This window comes from Tupaia chinensis, unplaced genomic scaffold, assembly GCF_000334495.1.
Source record: "Tupaia chinensis unplaced genomic scaffold, TupChi_1.0 Scaffold000498_1, whole genome shotgun sequence".
In the NCBI taxonomy this organism is placed as follows: domain Eukaryota; kingdom Metazoa; phylum Chordata; class Mammalia; order Scandentia; family Tupaiidae; genus Tupaia; species Tupaia belangeri.
Window position 1 is genome coordinate 1,095,138 of NW_006160010.1, and position 12,940 is coordinate 1,108,077.

Here is a 12,940-nt window from a genome sequence, read left to right on the forward strand (position 1 = left end):
TTTTGTGAACTTTTTTCCTACCGGGAAGTTTCTTAATATGATCACTTACAAGAAAACTTTATCACAGAACATCCTATTGTCAGCTAATATATACTAAATGTACTACTAATTTATATAGACAGTAAAATTCACATATTTTATTTAACCTATTGGAATAAAATCAGTAATGTTACAAATTTTTATAGGAAAAATGTTAAGATATATACTTTAAAACGTCTAGATAATATCCGTTGTTTCATTTAATATGATAGAGTATACTTTGGTAGAACATGCTCTTAAAAAGGGGCTTAGCTGTCGATGGTAGAGGAAGCAGTGTGAAAAGCATTGCCTTCTTCATTAACATGCAGTTAAAAACACAGTTTAAGGCACAGAAGGCAGATCTGATCAAAAGATGAAATTAAGAACTTTCTTTAGTTCATGAGGTGCTCCTAGTCTAGAAAAGCAGATGTGTGATGTAAGTACTATAATGCAGTGTGGTGTATCAACATAAACTATTTGCAAACTATTACTGGGAATATACATGAAGACAGTTTATTTTTCTGAGAAGGCCAAGATGGTCTTCACAGAGGAGGTAATATTTACGCTGAAACTCAAGTAAAGTTCATACGGTTGAAGGTACTGGGAAAACCATTTGTATAGGTAGAGGGGGAAAAATATCATTTTCACTTTTAAGGGTGAGATTATAGATCCAGACAATAAGAATATGCTATATAGTGTTAGTATTGAGACAACATTTTAATATTATTTTATAAAATGAAAGTACTCTTTTGCCAGGTGGAGGTGCTGACAGTGCTGCTTCTTAAATGGTTGTTGATTATATAGATGTATTTAATTCATGTAAATGTGTTGTACACTTAGAATTTGCACACTGTTTTAAGATGCTAACGTGCCTTTTATTGAACTCTTAAAAGGACTTTAAAAGATAACATTAGTGCAGGAGCTATAATCTAAAATGAAAAATTATCTGAGACATTGGTATTCTGTTGTCTTTCCTTGTCCCAGAAGTGAAAATGGCCTGGACATTTCATAACTCTGTTTCATAGAGGACAGCAGAGTGCTGGGTTCCAAGCAAGAGTGGTTTAAAAGTATTTATGACCCGTAGGAAGTAGCACCCGCTACTGAAAGGAGGGCTTGCGTGGAGTATGACGAGGCTATTTATATTGCCTTGGTAAACCGTCTTAGCTGTCTGATCTCGCCTTTGCTTCTTGTATGTTAGATCTTAGAAAACCCGCCTTCCATAATTAGAGTTTACTTGGCTGTATTCACCACCCACTCTGGTAATTTTTTGGCAGCAGAATTTGTACGAGACTTAATTATAGCACTGTAGAATTACAGACAACTCTTCAGGGTCCTAGCAGACAAATTTGCTCATGTCTAGGGATGTGAAAGAAAGACCTAGGATTTATAAGTTGAGGCATTGCCTCTTGATTCACGTTATACTTAACACTGATATTTTGGGAACATACAGTCACATTCATGTTTTCCAGTATGTTTTTAGCATAGATGTGAAACAATGTAGTATGAAAAAGAAGAGTGAATGATTTGTGATATGAGATAACTGAAGAATTCTTTCCAAAGCCTATCTTTGCTGGGAAGACTTGGTATACTACTGAGAGAAAGTACTATTTTCTTAAGATTGTTAACCTTATCTGTAATACTTTGATTTTTAAAATATTGTCTAAATTAAAAAGAACAATGATCTCCCTTAAAACCTTTTAGCTAAGGCCTTTTAAAATTCTTAGATTCTGCAACCAGAAATGAAGCTGATGACACGGATGTGGACCTCCACTCCTCTAAATTTTGATGTCAGATGTAAAGCTCCAGTAATAGTTCCAGACAAGCATCTCTCATTTGGGAACCTCCATGCGTGTTATGTTGACATCCTTAGAGTTTATATTTACTCACAGTCTTCAAAAACACAGACTTGGCCTTTAGTTCTTTGGCCAAAAGAATGAAACTTCTGTAGCCGACCTAGAGTGTTTGAGTTGTAATACTCTCAGACAGGTCTGCTGAGACCATTGGTAGCTGAGCTAGAATTAATGTGAAGAAAGAAGGGATGGAACTGTTAGTCCTTGATTTCATTTGGTAGCAATGTAGTATCTCAGGCCCATAACTCAGTCAGTCAGAAAATGAAATCAAGTCTGGCTTTCTGTCTCTTCTTCCAAAAATACAAAAACTACTATCATATATATATATATATACACACTTAAAGTTTTTGAAAAGGAAAGTGAGAAATCACCCTCCTCCCCCAGGGGGAATAGCCATGCTGCAATCCCTTCTCCTCTATTCTCCTCTCAGGATTTTGGGCATGTACACACATGTGCCTGGCATGAATTTCAAGCTGCAAGGTCTGGAACTCAAACCAGGGTTGGCCATGTGGCATAGCACCTAAACCATGGTGCCACCTGCTGGCCCTTAATTTTTTATATATACCCACATCTGGAGGAAGATAGATGAGAATCCAAGGAGTATTCTTGCTTTAAAAGTCCAAATATGCTGCTTTAATCTGGAGTTTGTCATTCTAGCATAATTGAGAATCGTTGACTATAAAACGCCAGCAGGTGGCAGTAGAAGGTTGTGTTTTTTTTTTTTTCAAAGTTGGTTATCAATTTCTCTTTAGCAATGGTGGAGTTTAATAATAATAATAATAATAATAATAAAAAACCTGGAGGGATGTGTTCATAGTACTTCTTAGACTGGGTAAGGGAGTTTTCATCTGCAACTTAGCAGATATACATTTGCAATATCCTACGTTCATCTTTTTATCTCAAGTCAGAATTAAACTAAATGCTTTGGTAAGGTACCCTAAGATATGTCACTACCTTTGGATATATCTATCTGTCTACCACTTATCAGTTATATTTTAATGCTGGGGTGTAAAATAATTTTCATCACCGTATTTATTCTATGATAAGTGCTGGGAATGTGTTATTGATAAAGAAAAATATGTTTGTTGGAATGTTGCAGTCAAAAATTTGAAGTCTGAATTTTCAGTAACTTATCAAAAATATGTATGTTTCTTCAGTGCTAAGTTAATTTTTCTCACTTACCTAAAAAAATAGATTAAATGGCAAGAAGCTGTGGGACTCTTCACTTTGAGTATGATGTGAAAAAACAGCAAACAAATTTTCATGGCACTGGGTGATATTTCTGGGAACAACATCTAATTATATCTTTGGGATTTTTATCTTGGAATCACATTGCCAGCCCATGTGTGCCCTGATAAGGTTGGTAAACAGGTAGGACAAAGGACAAGTTTGCAGTTCAGGGTTCTTAATTCCCTGGGTTCTGTCAGGAAAAGCAATCCTCCACATCTAAAAAAAGAACAGAAATTTCCTCATTGAAAACATAATGATAAGATAGAACTGCACTCACTCTGATTAACCATACTTAACAAGGGGGAAATTGTTTTCTTTCTTTTTCCTTTTTTTTTAGTTCACTTATTTTATTGAGAGAATAAGTTTCTCTTATTCTCTCAATAAAAGAGGGAGGAAAGAAGAATATTCTCTGCAGGGTCTTCTGATGCCATGGCCCCTCCCCCAGCCCTCTACCTAGGAAGGAATTTGGATGCACCTGCCTGGTGTGTTTCAGGTCAACCATGGATCCAAACTCCGGTCAGTCACGTGGCTTTTGGCCCTGCAGATAAGTTTGCTACTGCCTGTGCCACCTCTCTGGGTCTCTCTGGTTTTTGTTTCTTTGTTTTGACTTCAACACATTTTGTGAAACCGAGTAACACATTTATCTAGAATAAAGGTATGCAAATAGGATTATACTTTCCAGCAAACCTACACATTGTCCGAGTTCAGGCGGCACTAAGGATATGTGAAAATTTTAAATACTTTTTAAGTTTTTGGTAGCCAAAAGATGTGCACTAGTTTTAGCTGCGTAGGCCCTTTCCTCAAGGATGGAGAAGCAAATTACCTTCAGATTCAGAGGACTAGTCTCTGGAATTTAGCAGGAGTTGGCCTGTCAGTGTCTTTTGTCCAGTTTTTTGTTCTGCACCATTTTAGTACGTTGCTTGGCAGTGTCTTGTTTCCCGGGAAGGATTCTGCTCAGAGATCCCTGCTGAAACATTCTGTTTGAACCTGGAGTTTATGTCATTCTAGCTGTGGCTATCTGGCATCATTGTGAGTCTCAAAATTGTTGACTGTACGTGATTAAAGCCAAAAACCAAGGGTGACCTCCCGAATGCTAGCTGCTTCTAGATGTCACAGGACCTGGTTTCTTTCCCAGTAGCTTGTGCTGTCTTGTTGAGACTGCCAACTCAAGAAAGTAGCTGTGTCTTGAGGGCCTGAAGATAGGTATCTAACAAGCATAGTCTTATCAATGGAATCAATTGAAGCAGAGTACGATAAAGATTATAAAATGTTCTTTAGTCACAATAGATTTTTGCTTAGCTGGAAGTTTTGGTTAATCACTCATTAGCCAAAATGTCCTTTGTTATTTCTTCTTTTGTATCTGGGGTTGGGGGAGAACTATTTAAGAGGTTAATTCAAGGATCAAAACTGGATCTTACTTTGGGAACCAGCAGTTAGCATAATGGCTATGTCGCTGGACTCCCACGTAGTTGACCACGGTTTGCTTCCTGGACCTGGTGGCTTAGAACTCACTCCGGGCTTGTGTGCGTGTGTGCCCAGGATCCCGAGAGGAGAATGGAGGAGAAGGGATTGCGACATGACCATCCCCCCTGGGGGGTGATTTCTTGCTTTCTGTCTCTATGTCTCTCTCTGTCTGTCTGGCGAGCGCACATGCCCTATAACGAAAACCTCTCCAAAAAAAAAAATTGGATCTTACTTTGAAGAATAGAAACTTGAGAAGCACAGAAGGTCATTATTCAACAAAAACTACATTTATGTTAGTGCAGATGCAAGTAGATCAGGAAGGTGTTTCCTAAACCTCATTGGAAGCATCTAGTTAAAATTAAGATTCTAACTCACTAAGTGTGGAGTAAGTTTCTACTTTCTGCTGGCTAAGAATTAAATTAGTGGGGCCAGCAAGCGGCATAGTGGTTAAGGCATTGGACTCTGATACAGCCAGCCAGTTCAAATCCCCTACCTGGTGCTTGCTTTCTCACTTTCTCTCTCTCTCTCTCTCTTTCTCTCTGGTGAGCACAAATGCCCTCCAGAAATTAAAAAATAATAATAGCTAAAAAAATAATAATAACTAAGGATTAGATTAACTATATTTTGACCCAAGAGCATTTCTGTTTGTTGTTACTGCTGTTGCTATTATTATTATTCTAAAACGTTAGATTTTCCTTGCTATAATTAAAAAAATCCCATCAATTAAATTCTTATTTCATTTAGAATATCATTGCTGGGACCAGCAGGTGGCATGGAGGTAAAGGTGCTAGACTCCTGCATGGTCGACCGTGGCTTGAATCCTGAACCTGCAGGCTTACTTTCTCATTTTCCTTCTCTCTCTCTCTGGTGGTCTACTCTTGAGTGGGTGGCATCTCTCTTCCTGACCCCAAAATGTATTACAAAGCTGTGCCTGTGCCCTATAACAAATTAATAATAATAATAATAAAAATAAAAATTTTACAAAAATATTAAAAAACAAACTGGCATTGCCTTTTAAGCTACTTATAAACTTCTATCTTGTCCTCTTTAGTGGAAGTCTTCTGCTATTGATTCCTTCTGGTTGTCTTTCCCCACTCTCTCTCCTCACCCTGGTCTCAGGAAGGTCTTTAGACAAGTGAGCTAATGTACAGTTCACAGTCAGAGTCCAGACAAGGCTTTTATTTTAGTTCTTTTTTTATTTCTATTGCATTTCGCACTTTGCAGAACTTCTCAGTGTTTTCTTAGACAAGAAAATAAACCCCTAGAAAGACGTTATAACCAATTCCTCTCCCACACATTCTTTTCCATAAAGAGCTTCCAAGTGCCCGCACTTTAATAGTATTTAGTATGTTCGCCATTTATTTTTGTACATTTCTGAGGCACTTAACTATATACTTTTTTGTGTAGAGATTAATTTGGTGAAAGTGAATAAAGAGTACTTTGTATACAGATATTGCACACATTTAAGTTGAATTTATTGAATGATTTGACTCTTAATTTAGATATGCTCATCTGTATTGTGAAAATATTATCACATTCATGACTGTGAATTCCCATTCAATTATCCAGTATTGAAATTAAAACAAAAAGAGTGAACAAACCCTTATCCCAGGTTAGGATCATGATTTATCCATCAGCCTGACCACTTCCATCTTGTCTGTTGCATGCATAGTAATGAGATTGTACAGTGGGAAATACAAGCTAGAGATGCACATATGAAGTATGTAACTAATAATCTAAAACAGTAACTCATCATAAGAACCAGTACTTACAAAGAATTTTACTTCCTCTATAATGTGCAATAGAGTATTACCTAGACTAAGGATAAGGGGTCTTAGTTTGAAAAAGCTCTGTGGAGGAAATATAATCTGACCTGGTTGTTGAAGGGCATGTAAAATTTGAAGTCTTAGAATGTGGTCCACTCTTGAGTGGGTGGCATCTCTCCTCTCGACACCAAAATATATTACAAAGCTGTGATAATTAAAACAGCATGGTATCGGCACAAAAAAGACATGAATACCAATGAAACAGAGTAGATACCCCAGAAATAAGTCTCCAAACATACAGCCAACTGATCTTTGACAAAAGGTAACAGTCAATCCAGTGGGAAAAGGAAAACCTCTTTAACAAGTGGTGCTGGAAAAACTGGGTATTGTCCTGCAAGAAGATGAATTTGAACCCCTGTCACCATTAACAAAAATCAACTCAAAGTGGATCAAAGATCTAAACTTAAAACCACAATATGGAAAACTACTGGTAGAAAACACTAGGGAAACTCTGGGAGACATTGGGGTAGGCAAAGACTTCTAAAGCAAGACCCCCAAAGCAATAATCCCAAAATAGACAGGTGTGGTTACTATCAAATTAAGAAGTTTCTGCACAGCAATGGATACAGTAATTAGTGTGAATTGACAACCCTTGGAATGGTAGAAAAGTGCCTCAGATAAGGAACTGATAACCAGAATACACAGGGAGCTCAAGTGGCTTACCCAGAAGAAAATGATTAACCCAATTAAAAGATGAGCTAATGAGCTGAATAAACAACTCTCTAAGGAACAGCAAAAAAGCACATGAAAAAATGTTCAACATCCCTCATTATATGGGAGATGCAGCTCAAAACCACAATTAGATACCACCTAACCCTAGTCAGAACGGTAAAGATTAAAAAAACAAAAAACGATAAGTGTTGATGGGGATGTGGTTAAGGGAACTCTCCTACACTGTTGGTGGGAATGTGAATTGGTCCAGCCACTGTGGAGAACGATATGGAGGTTCCTCAAAGGCCTTCAAATGGTACTACCATATGATCCGGCAGTTCCACTCCTGGATATCTACTCAAAGGACAGGAGAATGCTCTGTCGGAAAAGTGCTTGCGCAATTCTATTTGTTGCAGCATTATTCACGATTGCTAAGACATGGAACCAACCCAAAAGTCCACAAACAGATGAATGGATTGAAAAAGTATGGCACATACACTCCATGGAATACTATTCAGCCATAAAAAACAACAAGACCCTGGAATTTGATAGAAAGTAGATTAACATGGGGGATATATTGCCGAGTCAAGCAAGTCAGGCTACGAAACAGTGACATTGTATGTCTCCACTTAACATATACGACTGTCTACACTCTATGGTAGAGACTGAAAGACTGGAGGACATAAAAGCATTGAAAATTGTTATGGACACTGGGGACAGAGTGGAAGGAGAGTGGGAGAGGAGAAGAGTGCAGGAAGGGAAATTTGGGGAAAAATAAGACATTTCTGTTACACAGAAAGGTTTGTTGCCTGTGGTGATATTGTGTAGTAGTCTCAACTCGTCTGCTGTGTGGTGTATATCATGTTGGGTAAAATCTCTTTACAAACTAAACTGATGTAGAATGATTGAATGTATAAATAATAACAATAATAATAATGATGATGATGACGACTGATGTTTTAAAAAAATGAATGCGGTCCACTCTTGGCAGGCAAAAGAAAAAGAATAAAGGCAAGGATGTTTTAGTGATCCTGGTGAGTTTCACTTGAGTAAGGCTTGGAGATGCTCACAGAGAAATAGGTAAGTCTTGGCTGCAAGTGAGGCAGTTTCATATTATCTGAGAACCATGAGGAATTATACAGTCACTCACCAGTGGAGTTGATCTGAGATGTCAGGATGTGAAAGGATTTTTTTTTTTTTTTTAATTTGCTAGAAGGTACACATACTCATTGGAGAGAAAAAGAGACAGAGAAAGTGAGAAAGCACCCCCTTCCCCATAGTGGGTACTCATACTGCTATCCTTTCTTCTCCAATCTCTTCCAGGATTTTGAGCACACACATACAACGTACCCGGCATGTTTTTCAACCCACAAGGTCCGTGATTCAAACCACAGAGTCGGCCATGTGAGATTCAGCTGCCTTAAGCACCACACCACTGGCTGGTCTTTTGTTTTGTTTTTATGAGCTCGTAAGAAAGTGAGAAGGGGAGAGAGAGAGAGAGGTATTTTTATTTTGACAAGGTCTTGCCATGTCCTGATCCTTCCTGCTAAAGCCTTCCAGCTAGCCAGGACCACAGGCCCATGACACTGTGCCCAGCTGGTATAGGTTGGGTCAGGAACCAAATCTGGACTGTGAAAGGAGTGTTTTAAAGGATTAATCTGGCAATGAGAGATTGATGAACCATGATTAAAGTAGATTAGAGGCTAGAATTAGGAGAGAGGTGGGGCATGCATGCAGCTTTGACCATTGTCTGCTTAGAACGAGTTCTGAGTTTAGACAATGGTAATGTCAATGGGAATTCAAAGGAAAGAATAAGAACTAATAAAAATGCCCTGTTATGCTTTATGCAACTTTAGTTTCATATCTCCTCTCTTCAAATCAATTAAAAGGCCACATTGCAAATATTATTTTATATAATGACTATTAACCCAATACTTTGTAAATATGATGTGGGGAGGAAGTATGAGGTATATACTAATATTATTGCTATTTGTAGACGAGGAAATTGTGGCATAAACAATTTGACTGTTTGCCCTCGGTCATGATTATAGCAGAACTGCCATCAGAACACAGCAACAAACCTCCAGTCCTTGCTTTTGACCAGTATGCTGTGCTGTCTCATAAATGAGGAATGAATTAAATTTACTGTATTTCTAAAGGAGGTAGAAGATGGGAAGGTGTCTGTGAAACTGGTGATTTCATTTGACTTAAATAGCAAAGGCTTGTAAGCATAATTGTTGGAAAGGGGTGAGTACGATTGTGGGCATCAGGCATTTAACATTCCCATAATTAATTTAAGCTAGTGATGTAGATGTTATCTATATAAATGCGGAGGTTTTGACACTGTAGAATGGGCACTATGTGTCAGGGAATAGAAAACCTGTGACTATAGACTGTACACAGTTAATGTCCTCCTGGGCTTGTCTTTAGGCCCCTGAGCTAAGTGATTCACACGTTTTGGCCTCTTTGCTCCCCCTGACCACCAATGGGTACTGCGAGCACTCTATTTTGCAGATGGAAGAAATGAAGAGATTCAGTTACCTGGCCTAACTCTCATAGGCAGAATGCTGAGGGAAGAAGGATTCGAAGCCAGGTCTGTTTGGCTCTGAAAGTCGCAAAAACATGATGCTATGTCCAATGAGAAAGCTCATTAGCAAAGAATTAAAACATAAGGTTTTTGGAGCCAAAGAAGGAAAAACAGGTTTCACCCAAAAGAATAGAGCATTACTGGGAAGTTAGTCTTCTAATTTGTAACAGTGTCCCTGGACATTCTGGAAAAGAAATAATGAAAATTAGAAAAGATTAAAGAGTAAATGGGTAGCGAGGAAATGGAAGAGGTTCTCAGACTGCGCCTGGAAGTTGTCTGGGGCCCAAGGAGAACAACTCTGGTGGTGCTGTCATGGAAGGCTCACTGGAGGGCATCTGGCCCCTGGGATGCCCTGGAGGAGCTGGCCCGGTCCTTCCCTGCCCCGCTCCCTGCTTCTGCTGCTCCCTTCACTGCATCTCCTTGCTGGAAAGAGGACTTCCTACAGAAGTTCAATGAAAAGGAGGAGGCCAACTGGTGGGGTGTGGCGATTAAAGGGACTGGATCCTACATAACTGAGTGTGAGTCCAAGACCTGGTAGCTTGAAAAACACACCAGATGCATGTGCATGCATGGCCAAAATCCTTAGAAGAGAATGGAGGAGAAGGGATTGTGGTTTGGCCATTCCCCCTGGGGGTGGTGGTGATTTCTCACTTTCTCTCTCTTTGTCTCTCTCCAGTGAGCACACACACCTCTTACAAACTTAAAAAAATGAAAAGAAAAAGGAGAGATAATCTGAATTAGTAAATTTCTCTTTGGTCCATGTTTTTATTTATACATTTGATTGCCTTAAATTCTTTTATGTCTAAGGCAAGACAATTCTTATTATTGTGCCCAATTGAACCATGTTATAGCTAGGAGAAAATTAGAATTCTAGTTTGAAGGTTTTTTTTTTTCCTCATTTTTTTGAATATATATTTCTGTGATGGCCTTGCACTTTTGACACTATCATCATTGAGCTTAATGTAGACTTACAGTCAATCATGAAGCCAATCTGTAACTAGGGATTATCAAATAATATTATAACCCCTTCTACAACCAAAAATATTATGCTGTCACATGTATGTGCTTTGGGGGAGTAAGATGATTTTAGTATTCAGAGTGCAGTGAATTTTGAATATTATCAGTGTTAAATTCTAGAAAAAAATGTATTTTTTTGTTTCCTTTGTGAGAATGCATTTTCCTTTATGTATCAAATTCATCTTTCTTTAAGTCTTTCCATAATAAAACCCAACTTCTTTTCCTCAGCAAGCTTTCAGAATTCAGCTCAAATAGACTGTTCTCACCAAACTGAAAATAAGAGGACACTGAAGATACAAATATAGTATCGTGGTCACACTACAGGGAAATTGAGACTTTCCCAAGTGCTGAAGTAGCAAAGCAACAGAAAGAGTGAGTAATACTCTGAATGAGGTTGCAGTGACATTATCATGTTTGCAATACAGCTTTTGTTACTAGGAAAATTTGTGAGGCAAATCCAGACTTTTCCAGAAAATACCAGTTTGGAATCTTCTTTTATAGCCTCAGGAACATAAACTATCCTTGACTTTTAAAAGACTTCTTTTGATGTCTCTAACTCAGGAAAATCAGCATATGAGAAAGGTTGAGTTATGAATATTGAATGATAGCTCCAAAGAACTTCGAGTGACAAATTTGGAGTGTAGGGGGAAGAGTCCGAGTTTGGAATTAGAAGAACCAGTGGGACAGACAGCATGCCTGGGCTTCACTGGAAAAAAATTCATTGGAAAAATAATACAAACTCCTGCCCTTGGAGTTGCTAAGAAGATAGATAACAGACTGTGTTCAGAAAGCACATAACCTAAGGCCTGAGGAAGCAGAGCTCAAAGCAGGGGGCCCCAAATGATGGCTGCTGCCACACACCTGCAGAGGTGCTCTGGGCTCTGCCCTGGCTCGAAAACTCGGCATGCCCGCCAGGCTCTGGATGTCTCCGGGGAGCCCAGGCCTGGCTTTCTGTTCTTCAGGTTTCTTGATCAACTGAAGGGAGGGGACAAGTTTTCTGTCCCACCCTTTTAAAATAGTCAGCTCTAAGCCTTTACCACACCTCTTACCGTATTGGCTCACAGAGGGTTTTCTGTTGTTCTGCGTTACCTAGAGTAGACACTATCAGTAATTTTTTAAAAAAATATTTTATGCGGTTTCTGTTCCTAATATGAGTATTTTCTAAGTGCTTGTGTTTTTTTGCTTGGGTTGAGTTATTAGAACCTTAAAAATTGTGTATATAGGCATATATACATGCCTATTTACATGTATGTATTGCACACACACACACACACACACACACACAGGGACTTCAAAAAGTTTAAAAAGTCCATGAAAATGCAGAATCAATGTATAAGTGAAAAAAATTTTTGAAATCCTTGCATAGGTTTTTCATATGCACTTCCCATGAGCTTTTTGAAAATATTTCATAGATACATAAAGCGTATATGTGTATATAATATATATATATACATCCATAATATATAGTGTGAGCTTGTATGTATACATGTGAAATTTGAAATAAGCATCTACCTTAAAAACACAGAGAGGGGGCTGGTAGGTAGTGTGGTAATTAAAGGCACGTGTGAAACATGGCTGACCACGGTTTGAGTCCCAGACCTGGCAGCTTGCTTTCTCATTTTCCCTTTCTCTCTCTCTCTGTCTGGTCAATTAAAAAAAATAATAATGACAAATGGAATTAAGTAAGTGAATAATTCTTAAAAACACAAACAAACCACAGAGACCCTTGGAGAAATAGTACTGCTCAGGTCTGCAGTAAACACTTGCTGTGCACAGTTCCATGCCATCTGTCCAGCCCCTATGAGGTAGTACTGCTGTGACTGCTTCTACATGGCATGTGAGAAATCTGAGACACTAAAAGGCATGCCACTTGCTCAGGTCCCATGTCCAGTAAGCCCTTGCTCTCCACACCCGCAGCTCCCCTCTGGCGAGGCGTAATCAGCACCCCCAGTGGTACTTTCTTCCCCACATGCAGCCCAGTCGATGGTCTTCGATGACCTCCTCATGTACAGTGTACCGTTGACTCTGCTGCAACCGTAATTTGTGCTAGTAGGCATCTCTTCAGCCTCTTTTTTTTTTTTTTTTTGGAGAGGTTTTTGCTATAGGGCGCGTGCGCTTGCCAGACAGACAGAGAGAGACATAGAGACAGAAAGTGAGAAATTACCCCCCAGGGGGGATGGTAACGCCGCAATCCCTTCTCCTTCATTCTCCTTTCAGGATCTTGGGCACGCACGCACACGTGCCCGGCGTGAGTTTTAAGCCACCGGGTCCGGGACGCGAACCGTGGTCGACTACGT

General features: G+C 39.0%; 1 protein-coding gene across 1 annotated transcript in view; it reads left to right on the forward strand.

Annotated features, from left to right (window-relative positions):
* ADGRV1 (adhesion G protein-coupled receptor V1) overlaps positions 1-12,940 on the forward strand; it is a 618,101-nt gene that overhangs the window by 264,245 nt on the left and 340,916 nt on the right. The gene's annotated exons all lie outside the window — the stretch shown is intronic.